The following is a 10,389-nucleotide window of genomic DNA, read 5'->3' as shown; positions in this document are numbered from 1 at the left end:
TTGGGAGTAAAAACAGGTTTGAGAGTTATAGAATAAGACTAATCATCTGAACTTTTTAGAAGCACTGTTGTGTCTTAAAACACACATATGCTCTTCATGTGTGGGTTGACATGGGGGCAGAGTGGTCACCTAGGCGATCGTTTAATCCCTCTAGCAAGTTAATGGTTTTGGATAATAGTAGCATCAATTAGGATAATGTGACATATAACTGCAGAACAGCAAACCGTTAGCTGCTCCATCCTACATAAAGGTAACAGTGCCAGCTCTGTGAAGAAATTAGAGATTATGTAGTTTGAAAAGAATTAAAAAAGAATGGAAATGTTGACTGGAAGCCCATAATTTAAATATTTTATAAAGCAGTTTCAAGGAATTTGCTTATGTTTTATAAAGAGCTCAGATTTTTTTTTTCCCTTTTCTAGAACATTTTCATCTCTCATCTTTAAATTAGAGCAAATATGTTCTTCAAAACACTAATCAAATGTCTTACTTTGAGCAAAGATTGAACATTTCAAGTTAAAAATAGCACATTAATGCTTGGAGGTAATGCACTTTTAATGTCCACATAGATGCATTAGGGTTATAAAAGGACAGTGTCAGATATAATTTTTCTCATGTCTTTCCAGTTAACTTTACCTTGAGAGTTAATTTTCTACTCTTGAAAGAAAGGGGTTAGATAGTCTGTGGTATATACTTCCCAAAGCAATTTAATGAGATGTTTAAATAGAAATCCATCTGTGGGGGTGGGCTAGGTAATGTTTTTCCATGTAGAAGTGTCCTGGCTATAAGCGGCCAAAATTGACCTTCATGTTAAGTAAATGAAGTACTGTGGAAGTCTTTGCTTAGCTAGCTATGTTTACGAAGATAAATTTTCTTCTAAGAGACTCTACTAATTGTAGCAACCACTTTCACAAAGCCAAGCATTTTGCGAGTTATTTATTGCATACAATGGGCTTTATTAACTGTAAAATCTGAAAAGGTAAATCTGCCATTTTCAGGCTCATGTAGTTAGATGAAGAGATAAATGAGCCCAGTCAATAAAGTCAGCAAGAGGTAACAGTTGATGTTACATCTTATTTGATGGTAAGTAGATAATGGAAAATTGAAAGATAGATTCAGTCCATTCTTTGCTACTGTAGCAGATTTTAATTTAACTTTGTAAAAAGCCTACTCATCTCAGATGAGAGATGATGCATATTCTCTATTATAGTGGGAGAAATGGGTACTGTCCATGGTCATTGGCACTTAAACTCAGTCATTTTCTATCTGTCTGTCTGTCTGTCTGTCTATCTATCTATCTATCTATCTATCTATCTATCTATCTATCTATCATCTATCTACCTATCTGTGTATCATCTGTCATCATCTTGCCGATTTGATAATGTCACACCCCTTCTTAAAACTCTAATGGCTTCTTAAAACTCTAATACTTCCAGGATTAAGGTCCGCCTATACTTTGGGAAACTTTTTCTCACTTCTCTTGGCAGATTAAGTTTCTTGTTAGTGTAACAAAACACCTTGAGGGCAGGATGATGTCCATGATATCTGTGAGGGCGTGTGTATCTTGTTTGCTGTTTTATTTCCAGCACTTAGTATGGACCTGTTTGGGAACCCAATAAATATTTGCTAAGTGAGTGAATGAATGAATGAATGAATCATATCTATCGGTCCTCTTCGTACTCCTTCCCTCACCCCAATCTCAAATATTGAAAATAATAGATGTTAAGTGGATAAGACAGAAATAGAATTTTGTGTATTTTACTGTTATGCTCTTTGAGAAAAAGGAACAGAAGGAGGGAGAGGGAGAGAAAAAGGGAGACATGGTATATTTTTAGAGTTTCTATTTTCACGCGTTTTCTCATTTTTTTTTACCAATTCACATTTTCTCTAAACAGATTTTTAAAATTAAAAATTAAGTAAGTAAAAGACACATTTTCATTTTGAAAAGTTTAAGCAATGAATAAGTAAATAGTATAAAATGAAAAGAAATCACATCCAAACACATATATCTATTAATAAAATCACACGCCACAAACAGAATTTTATTAATAGATGTGTATCTTATGACTTGCTTTTTCATGTAACATTATATCTGGGAGAAATTTCCACATTGGTTAATATAGATCTACGTCAGTAATTCTCAACACTGGCTGCATGTTAGCTTCACCTGGATGACTTTTAAAAAAATATGGATGCCCAAACCCTATCCAACAAAATTGGATTGGAGCCCTGGCATTGGTATGTTTTAAATCATCACTAGGTAATGCTGATATTTGTCCAGGATTGAGAACTATTAAACTTTTGTTTAAACAGCTGCTTGATTTTTAATTATATGAATAGACCTAATTTATTTAATAAATCTCTTACTGATTGGTTACTTCCCTTTCATTGCTTAAGATCATTTATCATCTGAAAAAAAATCGAAACAATGCTAGAGGCTCATCCAAGCTCAATTAGCTCTAGAGTAAAATTTGGTATCATACAGCCTTTTCTTGGACCAGTAAAGGAGTCGAATTAATGGATTACCCAAAACATCTTGCTACAAGGCAGGCTCATACCACACAGGCACACATCACAGGCCATGGCTCTTCATGGCATGTAGTAACAGAATCAGTGTAGTGATCATATTCTCAGACTGGTGAAGGAGCTTTGTGACTCCTGTTTGGTGGAGCAGATTTTTCACTTGGTTAAATGAAATTGAGTCTTTCTTGCTATTCTTTTCTCTAGCCTCGAAAGGTCTGAAACCTTACTGAATACTGGAAACATCTCAAGAGCTTACTTAGTGATTAATGTCTATCTTTTGGGTATTTTAAATAATGAAAGCAATTGCTTTGAAAGTAGTGAGGACTCTTTCTAAGAGAATGGCTTGTGACTGAATGCTGTATACATTTCGTTTAAGAAGTTGTCTGTAAACCTTTCTAGAGCAAATCATGGAATACGTAGTGAAGAAATAAATAGATTTGTATAAGGAAAGCCCTATGCTCTTCTTTCTACTTATTCACACTAAAGATTAAAGTGGTTTTATTTGGTTTCGGGGCAGGTTTCTTCCCAGGGTCTTCTGAAGATAGCTTTTTGCAAACAAAGGTTGAACAATCCTAGGAAGACTTACCTTCCAAAAATGCCCCCTGGCTCCCAGCCAGTAGTTCTCAAACTTCAGCATGCATCAGAATCACCCAGAGGGCTTGCTGAAACACAGATTGCCAAGCCCACCTTCAGAGTTTCTGAGTCAATAGGTCTGGGTTGGGGTCTGAGACTTTGCGTTTCTAACAGTTCCCAGGTAATGCTGACACTGCTGTTTTGCAGACCACACTTTGAGAAACACTGCTCCACATAAATCGCTTGCCGGCCGACTTAGCAAGTCAAAGGACACAAAACAAAAATGAGGTTGAACACTGTTCTGTCTGGCGGCAGCCTTTTCTCTTTTGACTCATGCCTGGTTGGATTTCTGTTTGTATTGGTCATAATCACAGCAGCTGCTGCATGGATCTATTTTTAATTGTGTGCCCTTTTGGAAGTTGTGTTTCTTATTAAATAATGCATAGCTCAGGAGTAATGGTCAGTGTAATGGCTACTTGAACACAATTTCTAAAGTAGGGTCACTCAGATTACCACTTTTACTCATTTTTACTACCTGTGACAGTACAGCAGACTGATTTAAGAAACTCAGACTGTAAGATACACATTAACTGGGAATTGAGAACAGTAAGAGATGAAAGAGGCTATGATTTGTCTCAGCTACCAGCAATTTGTCTTCAGAAACCATGACAGCTACCTCCTGATTTCCATTATGCAATGAAATTGCAAATAACATTCTACAGCTGTCTTAATCAATAGAGGGTCACAAGAGGCCCTTCTTTCCCCACAGTGGGGAAAAAGGGTCTATTTACCCATTTAATTGATAGAACATCTCGTTTAGCTGTAATTAGGGACTTTCCCTATCTCTAAGCACTCTTAATAGCATAAAAATATACATGTAATCTTTATGTATTTTAGATACATAATGAGCACTAGCGGGGTGGGGTGGGAAGGGGTCCTGGTATAGCATTATCCAAAGCCACCTTTATCTGCTTCCAGGAGGAGGCCAGTCTCTGCTGCTTTACTCCATTAGGCCCAGCAAGCTAATAGGCATGTGTTCTCAGTGTTGGCCATTAGTCTCCTTCCAAGACTCTCCCAGGTTCCCTCTGCACTTGGGGAGGCCAGTTCCTTGGTATATTATAGCCCGAAATCTACTGGCTAGTCCCAGCCTCTTACACTTTAAATCTAAGTACTTATATTGTGACAATTCTATATATTTGAGTTCTCCAAGTGAATTATTAGCTTTGAGAATGTTTTTATTTATATTGTTTATAGAATAAATGGCATATCATAGTTATGCAGATTTGTATAGATATTTGTGGCTTATAGATATTTATCATCAGATGCTGTTTATTCAAATTATAGATTATTATAATGTACTTATCCAGTGGTGCTGATACTCTTGAGTAAAACAGATTCATGTGAATTATACAAAATAGGTCAGGCTCTGTAGTCAGATTGCCTTCAAATTCTGATGTAATGCTTATTAGCTATATTACTTTAATCAGGCTAGTTTATCTTTCTAAATCTTAGCTTTCTTATCTGTAAAGAGTAGATAATAACAGTACTTCCTTCATATGGTGTAACATAATATAAATAGGATAAAGTTTACAGCGTCCTAAACAAGATCCTTGGCACATAGTACCATAAATGTCTGCTATGATGAGAATATGGAGGAAGACATTGATATCCACCATCAGAAAGATGCTCGTTTTGAGTTATACTTCTCCTGCGGTTTCTCAACCATTCATACTGACTTGCCTTATTTAGAGAACAATGGCAAGTTACCAATAAGGGTGTAGTCATTGACCTGGAAATAGCACAACTGATAGGTCCAAATAGGCTCTGGCACAGAGCAAAGTTGTCTTGTTTGCCTGAAGCTCAAATACGAGACTGGGACCTCACCAACACCATGCTCTGGCCAACTGAACTAAGGAAGTTGTGAACTACTCTTCTTTCAAGTCTATGTGTTAGATGGTAAGAGTCAGTTTTATATAATGAGCAGAAACCACGGGAAAGATTGGATGACCCAAAGATAAGCTGTACTAAATTTAAATGTTGTTCCAGTACCCGAATAAAAGTGCCATTTGGATTCAGTTTTGGAAAACAAAATAATAAATTCTGGCTCCTTTGAAATATTTTCCAGAATTTCTGGTTTGGTATATAAGAGATTGTTGTTGTTGAGGATAAGCAGCTAACTAATCCCAAGCCTGGATAGCAGCCTTCAAGTCTGTCTTTTGGGTTAGAATTCCATTTCTCTGCTGTATTTGGTTCAATGATCTAACATAGACAGAAACACAGGCCCATTCTGGACAAAGAATACTAGCCTCATATTGTAGGAATAATTTTTCTTTCTCCCAGGGTCAGACTACATAACACTCATATCTATCACTCTCTGATACAGATATCGGAAATGTAAGCACTAAAAGAATTCAGAGGTACTTTCTCTAGAAGTCACATTCATTTTTGGACAACCGGAAAAATAATGGAACTAAATATATTTAATTTTGACTCACACTATGACCTATCTTGCTCCGCCTGTTTATAATGAGAGTAAATCAGTCAAACACATATCAATTAAGCCCTGATAAATGTTTATTTTAATCAGAAATGGATATTATACTCAAATGTAATAGGACTTCAGAGGGAAAGAGAAATATTTTCACAATGTAGAGTTCTGTGATTCAGTCGGGAAATACAGAATCCTATCAGGATGTTGTGAGATAATGCTGAACAGTTTTTGGTATAGTTCTTTAAACTCGACAAGTGCTAAATCTCTTTTTTTCCACCAAGAGAAGCAGAATAAGGTGAAGAAATGCTAGCATATTATCCACTTATTCTCCTTATCATTATTTTTTTTTAAGCGAGGCAACCCTTGATTGACCTCACAGATTGCAAGATTGTCAGCTTACAATCCCTTATTTTTTATTTTTTATGCCTACAGCACCTGGTCTTCCTACGTGGTCTCCCATCCAGGTACTAACCAGGCCCGACCCTGCTTAGCTTCCGAGATCAGATGAGATCGGGCTTGTTCAGGGTGGCATGGCTGTAAACCTTATTCTCCTTCTTAACAGGTGAAATAGGTAATAATCAATCAATTCCCCAGCAGGTATTTATTCAGCATCCCATAGGTATATGCATTATGTTTGACACTTTAGGGGATAACTATGAAAGAAGTAGAAGATTCTATGCTTTCACATTACTTAGCATCTAATTGAAAGCACTAACACATGTAAAATAACAATGAACAATATAAAATGATGTAATCAGTGTGGTGCCAGGGTTTAGAAGAAAGGCTATCTTCACCTGAGGAAACTGCATTTATCAGTGAAGACTTTGCGTGGTAATGTGAGATTGGCTTGGACCTAGCAGTATGGATAGGAGTATATAAACTGAGAGGCCAGGTGAGGAGGAAAGCTCTTCCAGGTATGGGGGAATCCATGAACCTTTGACCTGAATCCTGGTCTTGTTCAGCTATGTGAAAACAGAAGTAAGTGGGAACCTCATTCCTTTCTCATAGCATCTTTCTTTTATGACAGAACTTTAAAGAATCACTTTAAGAGTCTCCTAGGAAGATTCAAAATGAGGAAAGTTGGAGACTATGTCCCCAGCTCCCATTGAACACAAAACTTGAGGCCTCAGTTAAAAGTCAAGCAGTGGGTACAGAACATCCAGAGGGCAGAATGCTATGCCCTCTCAATCAGGGGTAGGGATAGGTAAAGGAGGTGAATTGCTGTAGGATTTGAAGAAGGAGCTAGAGGACCCAGGAGAAGCCCTACCCCCAACCCTATTCTTTGCATTTTGGAAATCTATGTAGGTAAAAATAAAATAAAAAAAATTTATTTGCCACATGCATATCTTGACTGTTTATACTATTCTCATTAAGCTCAACAATTAATTGCTGACAGAGAAATTAAACGCATTATCAGCGAATCGTTTTTATTTACCTCATTCTAATAAGGAAAGCCACCATCCTTGAATGGCTCATAGTTTCTTTTTTCTGTCTTTTTGACCCTTGAGTAAACTGAGAGTAGTCATCTATGAACTTATTCTGTTTCACAAAGTGGTCATAGATCTTGGTAAGATAAAATCTGGAGAATTTACAATATTCTAAGTATAAAGTGTATTGAGTGATTTGGAAAAAGGTTCTGTATTGAAAATGGCATAAGCAGTTCTTTTTCATCTTAATGCTGTGGCACTTTAACTTGTAATTTCTACTCTCATAACTCCACCGATTTAAATGGGAACTCGATATGAGTTTTGTTGTCTTTGAAATCACTGGGGAAGAAATTTTAAACCCTTGGATTTTTTTTCCCCTCTGCCTGAGGAAAGAAGATATGAGAAATTCCATTATTGGTTTGGATTACTTTATTTCATTTGTTTTCATGCAGCTAAAGTACCTAGTGAATTTTGCGTGTATATAAATTAATATTTACAGAACACTTTGCTGAAAATAAAATAGATTAAGTGGAGAATATTTTCCCCACAATTTCCTTCTCTAATGAAAATAAAATAATCTAGCATCACTTCTTAACTGAATGCCCCACCTGTCACCTCCATGCTGATCCAAGCTAGCACTGTCTTGGAAGTAGTGTGAGGCCAAGGGTCTGTATTTGAAGCAGGATGGGTTTAAGTATGTATTGGGAGATTGGGATTTCATGCATCAGACTTATATTTACCCTTAAGTATATCTCTGAATTATGAGGAACTAAAATGAAAACCTGTATTTTTGGATTATAATCTCAGTTAAATCTTAGCCTCTATTGATTAGTATTAGGCATAGCATGTGACAAAAAATTTTGGATATTAAATCAGTGATTGAAAATATTGTTGTGGTCCAAGGTTGGTGAATAAATATTATTTTAACATCTTATTTAAAAAATTTCATGGTGTTTAAACTAATAGCATTTATATTTCATTCTAGTAAAGTGGTACAAGTTTAGGATTTGAAGTAAAATAAATGTAAAACCTACAAATAATGCTGATCACATTTACATGATGAGAATTACCCTTAAATAATCTATGCCCACTTAGAAAATGGTTCTTATGAGGAAAAATATTCAGTTTTGCATTGTACTTTGTTTTATATAACTCAATTAAATTCAGTAGCAGAATTCTACTGTTTTTAAATACCATACACACTAATGGACATTTTAAAAATATTTTAGGAATCTTGGCATAAACAGTTGCTTTTTTAAAAAAATTGTTTTTTCTAGTTCCCCTAATACTTAGTATTATGGAAACTTAGAGATGGAAAGGATTTTTGAGATCTTCAGTGATAGCCTTTCATCCAAAGCAGAATCTACTCTATTAAGACCCTTGATACACAGTGATTCAATACCTTTTTTGTTTCTCTTAACCGTGTTAAACATATATCTTTACCCAACCCCTGTCTAGAGTACAATGCTCTTGAAGGCAAGAGACATGTCTTACTCATCTTTATGTCTCTAGAGTACCTGGCGTGGTCCTTGGCACATAGTAGGTACCAAATGAATGCATCCAGGATTGATTCATTTAAGTACTGTCAGTGATGGGATGCTAATAATCTCACAAAGTTGCCCACTTCATATTATAATGTCACTATTTTTTTTTCTCTGTTCTGGCCCCAAATCTTCTTCCCCTTTGGACAGTTTTAAAATGGCTTAAATTCCAGAAAGGATGGGGAAGCCCACACAGCCAGTTGGACCAGAGAAAGCAATCCTGGTGCTCAAGAGGGGAGCAGGTGTCATGGCCAGTCACTTCTATCCATTGGCCCTGCTCTTGTCTTCTGATGAATCCCTTTTTTTTTTTTTTTTTTTTATGAAACAGTCCTTCAAATGTTTGAAGATCTCTGTTGTTCCCTAGTTTTGAGTTCTCTAGGCTAAAAGTTCTATTGGATTACCGGCTCCTAATAGTAATAGTACAAGAGCTAATGTTTATTGAGAACTTCCTATATGCCAGGAGCTGGGCTAAACACTTAACATACCTGATCTTATTTGACTCTCACCACAATTCCATCAGATAGGTATGGTTTTCAGATGAAGAAATGAAGCTTATCTAAGGTTTCTTAGATAACTTACTTACTTGATCTGACAGCCACAAAAGCCCCTGCTTTCGACCACTGTTTCTATAGCCTTACATACAGTATGATTTCAAATCCTTTCTGTTATAGTTTCCTTCACCCGAACAGACTCCTACTGTTAGCTTAACTCTGTTCTAAGTAAATCCATTTTTCCTTGCCATTCTTAAAGATTGCCTTTGAGCAGGAAAGTTAACAGAGAACTTTGGCTCTGTAAGGCTCATACTGTCAGCATGGAAGTGGCTGCAAGGGCAGATGGACTGGCCAGCATATCCTTGATACAAGGATCAAGTCTGGCTGTCCACGACCCCATGTGCCTTCCCTGCCCCTTGAGTGGCCACATGGTTCCCTGGGAAATGTTGGGAAACGTGAACTCCTTTAGAAGCACCGATGGGAGCCTCCTATTATTCCAGATGTTTTTTGAGGAGGATACTGGGTGGGAAGAATTTGTATTATTACAGATGGCCAGAGCAGTTTATGTATCATAAAGTTTTCCATGGAAGGACTAATGTATCCAAAATGATTCTTTGAAGTTGATGGAAGGATGCGGTGAAACTACTTAGACTTCATGAAACACTGAGAACATCAAAATAAATATATGTGGTTTGCACCTACTCCTTTCCCAAAATAAATATGACCCGTGACAGCATTTTGTCAACACATGGGATCAAGTGCTAGATCAAATGGAGTTATGATAAAATGAGCATATTTGTATTAAAGATTTTTCTTTCTTTTCTTTTCTTTTTTTTTTAAGTTGAAGTGTAGTCGACATGCCATATTATATTAGCTTCAGGTATACAATATAGTGATTCGCCATTTATACACCTTTTGAAATGATCATCATGATAAGACTAGTAACTATCTGTCCCCATACAAAGTTATTACACTGTTATCAATGTTATTGTTTATGGTATACATTATATTCCTGTGACATTTATTTTATAACTTAAAGTTTGTAGCTCTTAATCTATTTCACCTATTTTGCCCACCCCCCTCATCCATCTTACTCTCCCCTGGCAACCGTCAGTTTGTTCTCCATGTCTGTTTGTTTTGAGTGTTCATTTGTTTTATTTATTTATTTAGATTTCACATATAAGTGAAATCATATGGTATTTGTCTTTCTCTGTCTAACTTATTTCATTTAGCATAATACCTTCTAGCTCCATCTAAGTTGTTGCAAATGGTGAGATTTCATCCTTTTTTATGGCTGAGTAATATTCTATTATATATATAATATATATATATGTGGTATATATAAC

At 36.2% G+C, this 10,389-nt stretch overlaps 1 protein-coding gene and 1 non-coding gene across 2 annotated transcripts in view; one reads left to right on the top strand and one right to left on the bottom strand.

Annotated features, from left to right (window-relative positions):
• LOC105290230 (metabotropic glutamate receptor 8) overlaps nucleotides 1–10,389 on the top strand; it is a 331,616-nt gene that overhangs the window by 4,671 nt on the left and 316,556 nt on the right. The window lies entirely within an intron of this gene.
• On the bottom strand, nucleotides 6,008–6,126 carry LOC111738009. The gene has a single exon (XR_002779655.1). It is a non-coding gene; the product is annotated as a 5S ribosomal RNA (ribosomal RNA).

This window comes from Pteropus vampyrus, unplaced genomic scaffold (genome assembly GCF_000151845.1).
Source record: "Pteropus vampyrus isolate Shadow unplaced genomic scaffold, Pvam_2.0 Scaffold33, whole genome shotgun sequence".
NCBI lineage: Eukaryota > Metazoa > Chordata > Mammalia > Chiroptera > Pteropodidae > Pteropus > Pteropus vampyrus.
The sequence above is the reverse complement of the archived record's forward strand: the minus strand, read 5'-3'. Positions and strand labels throughout refer to the sequence as shown.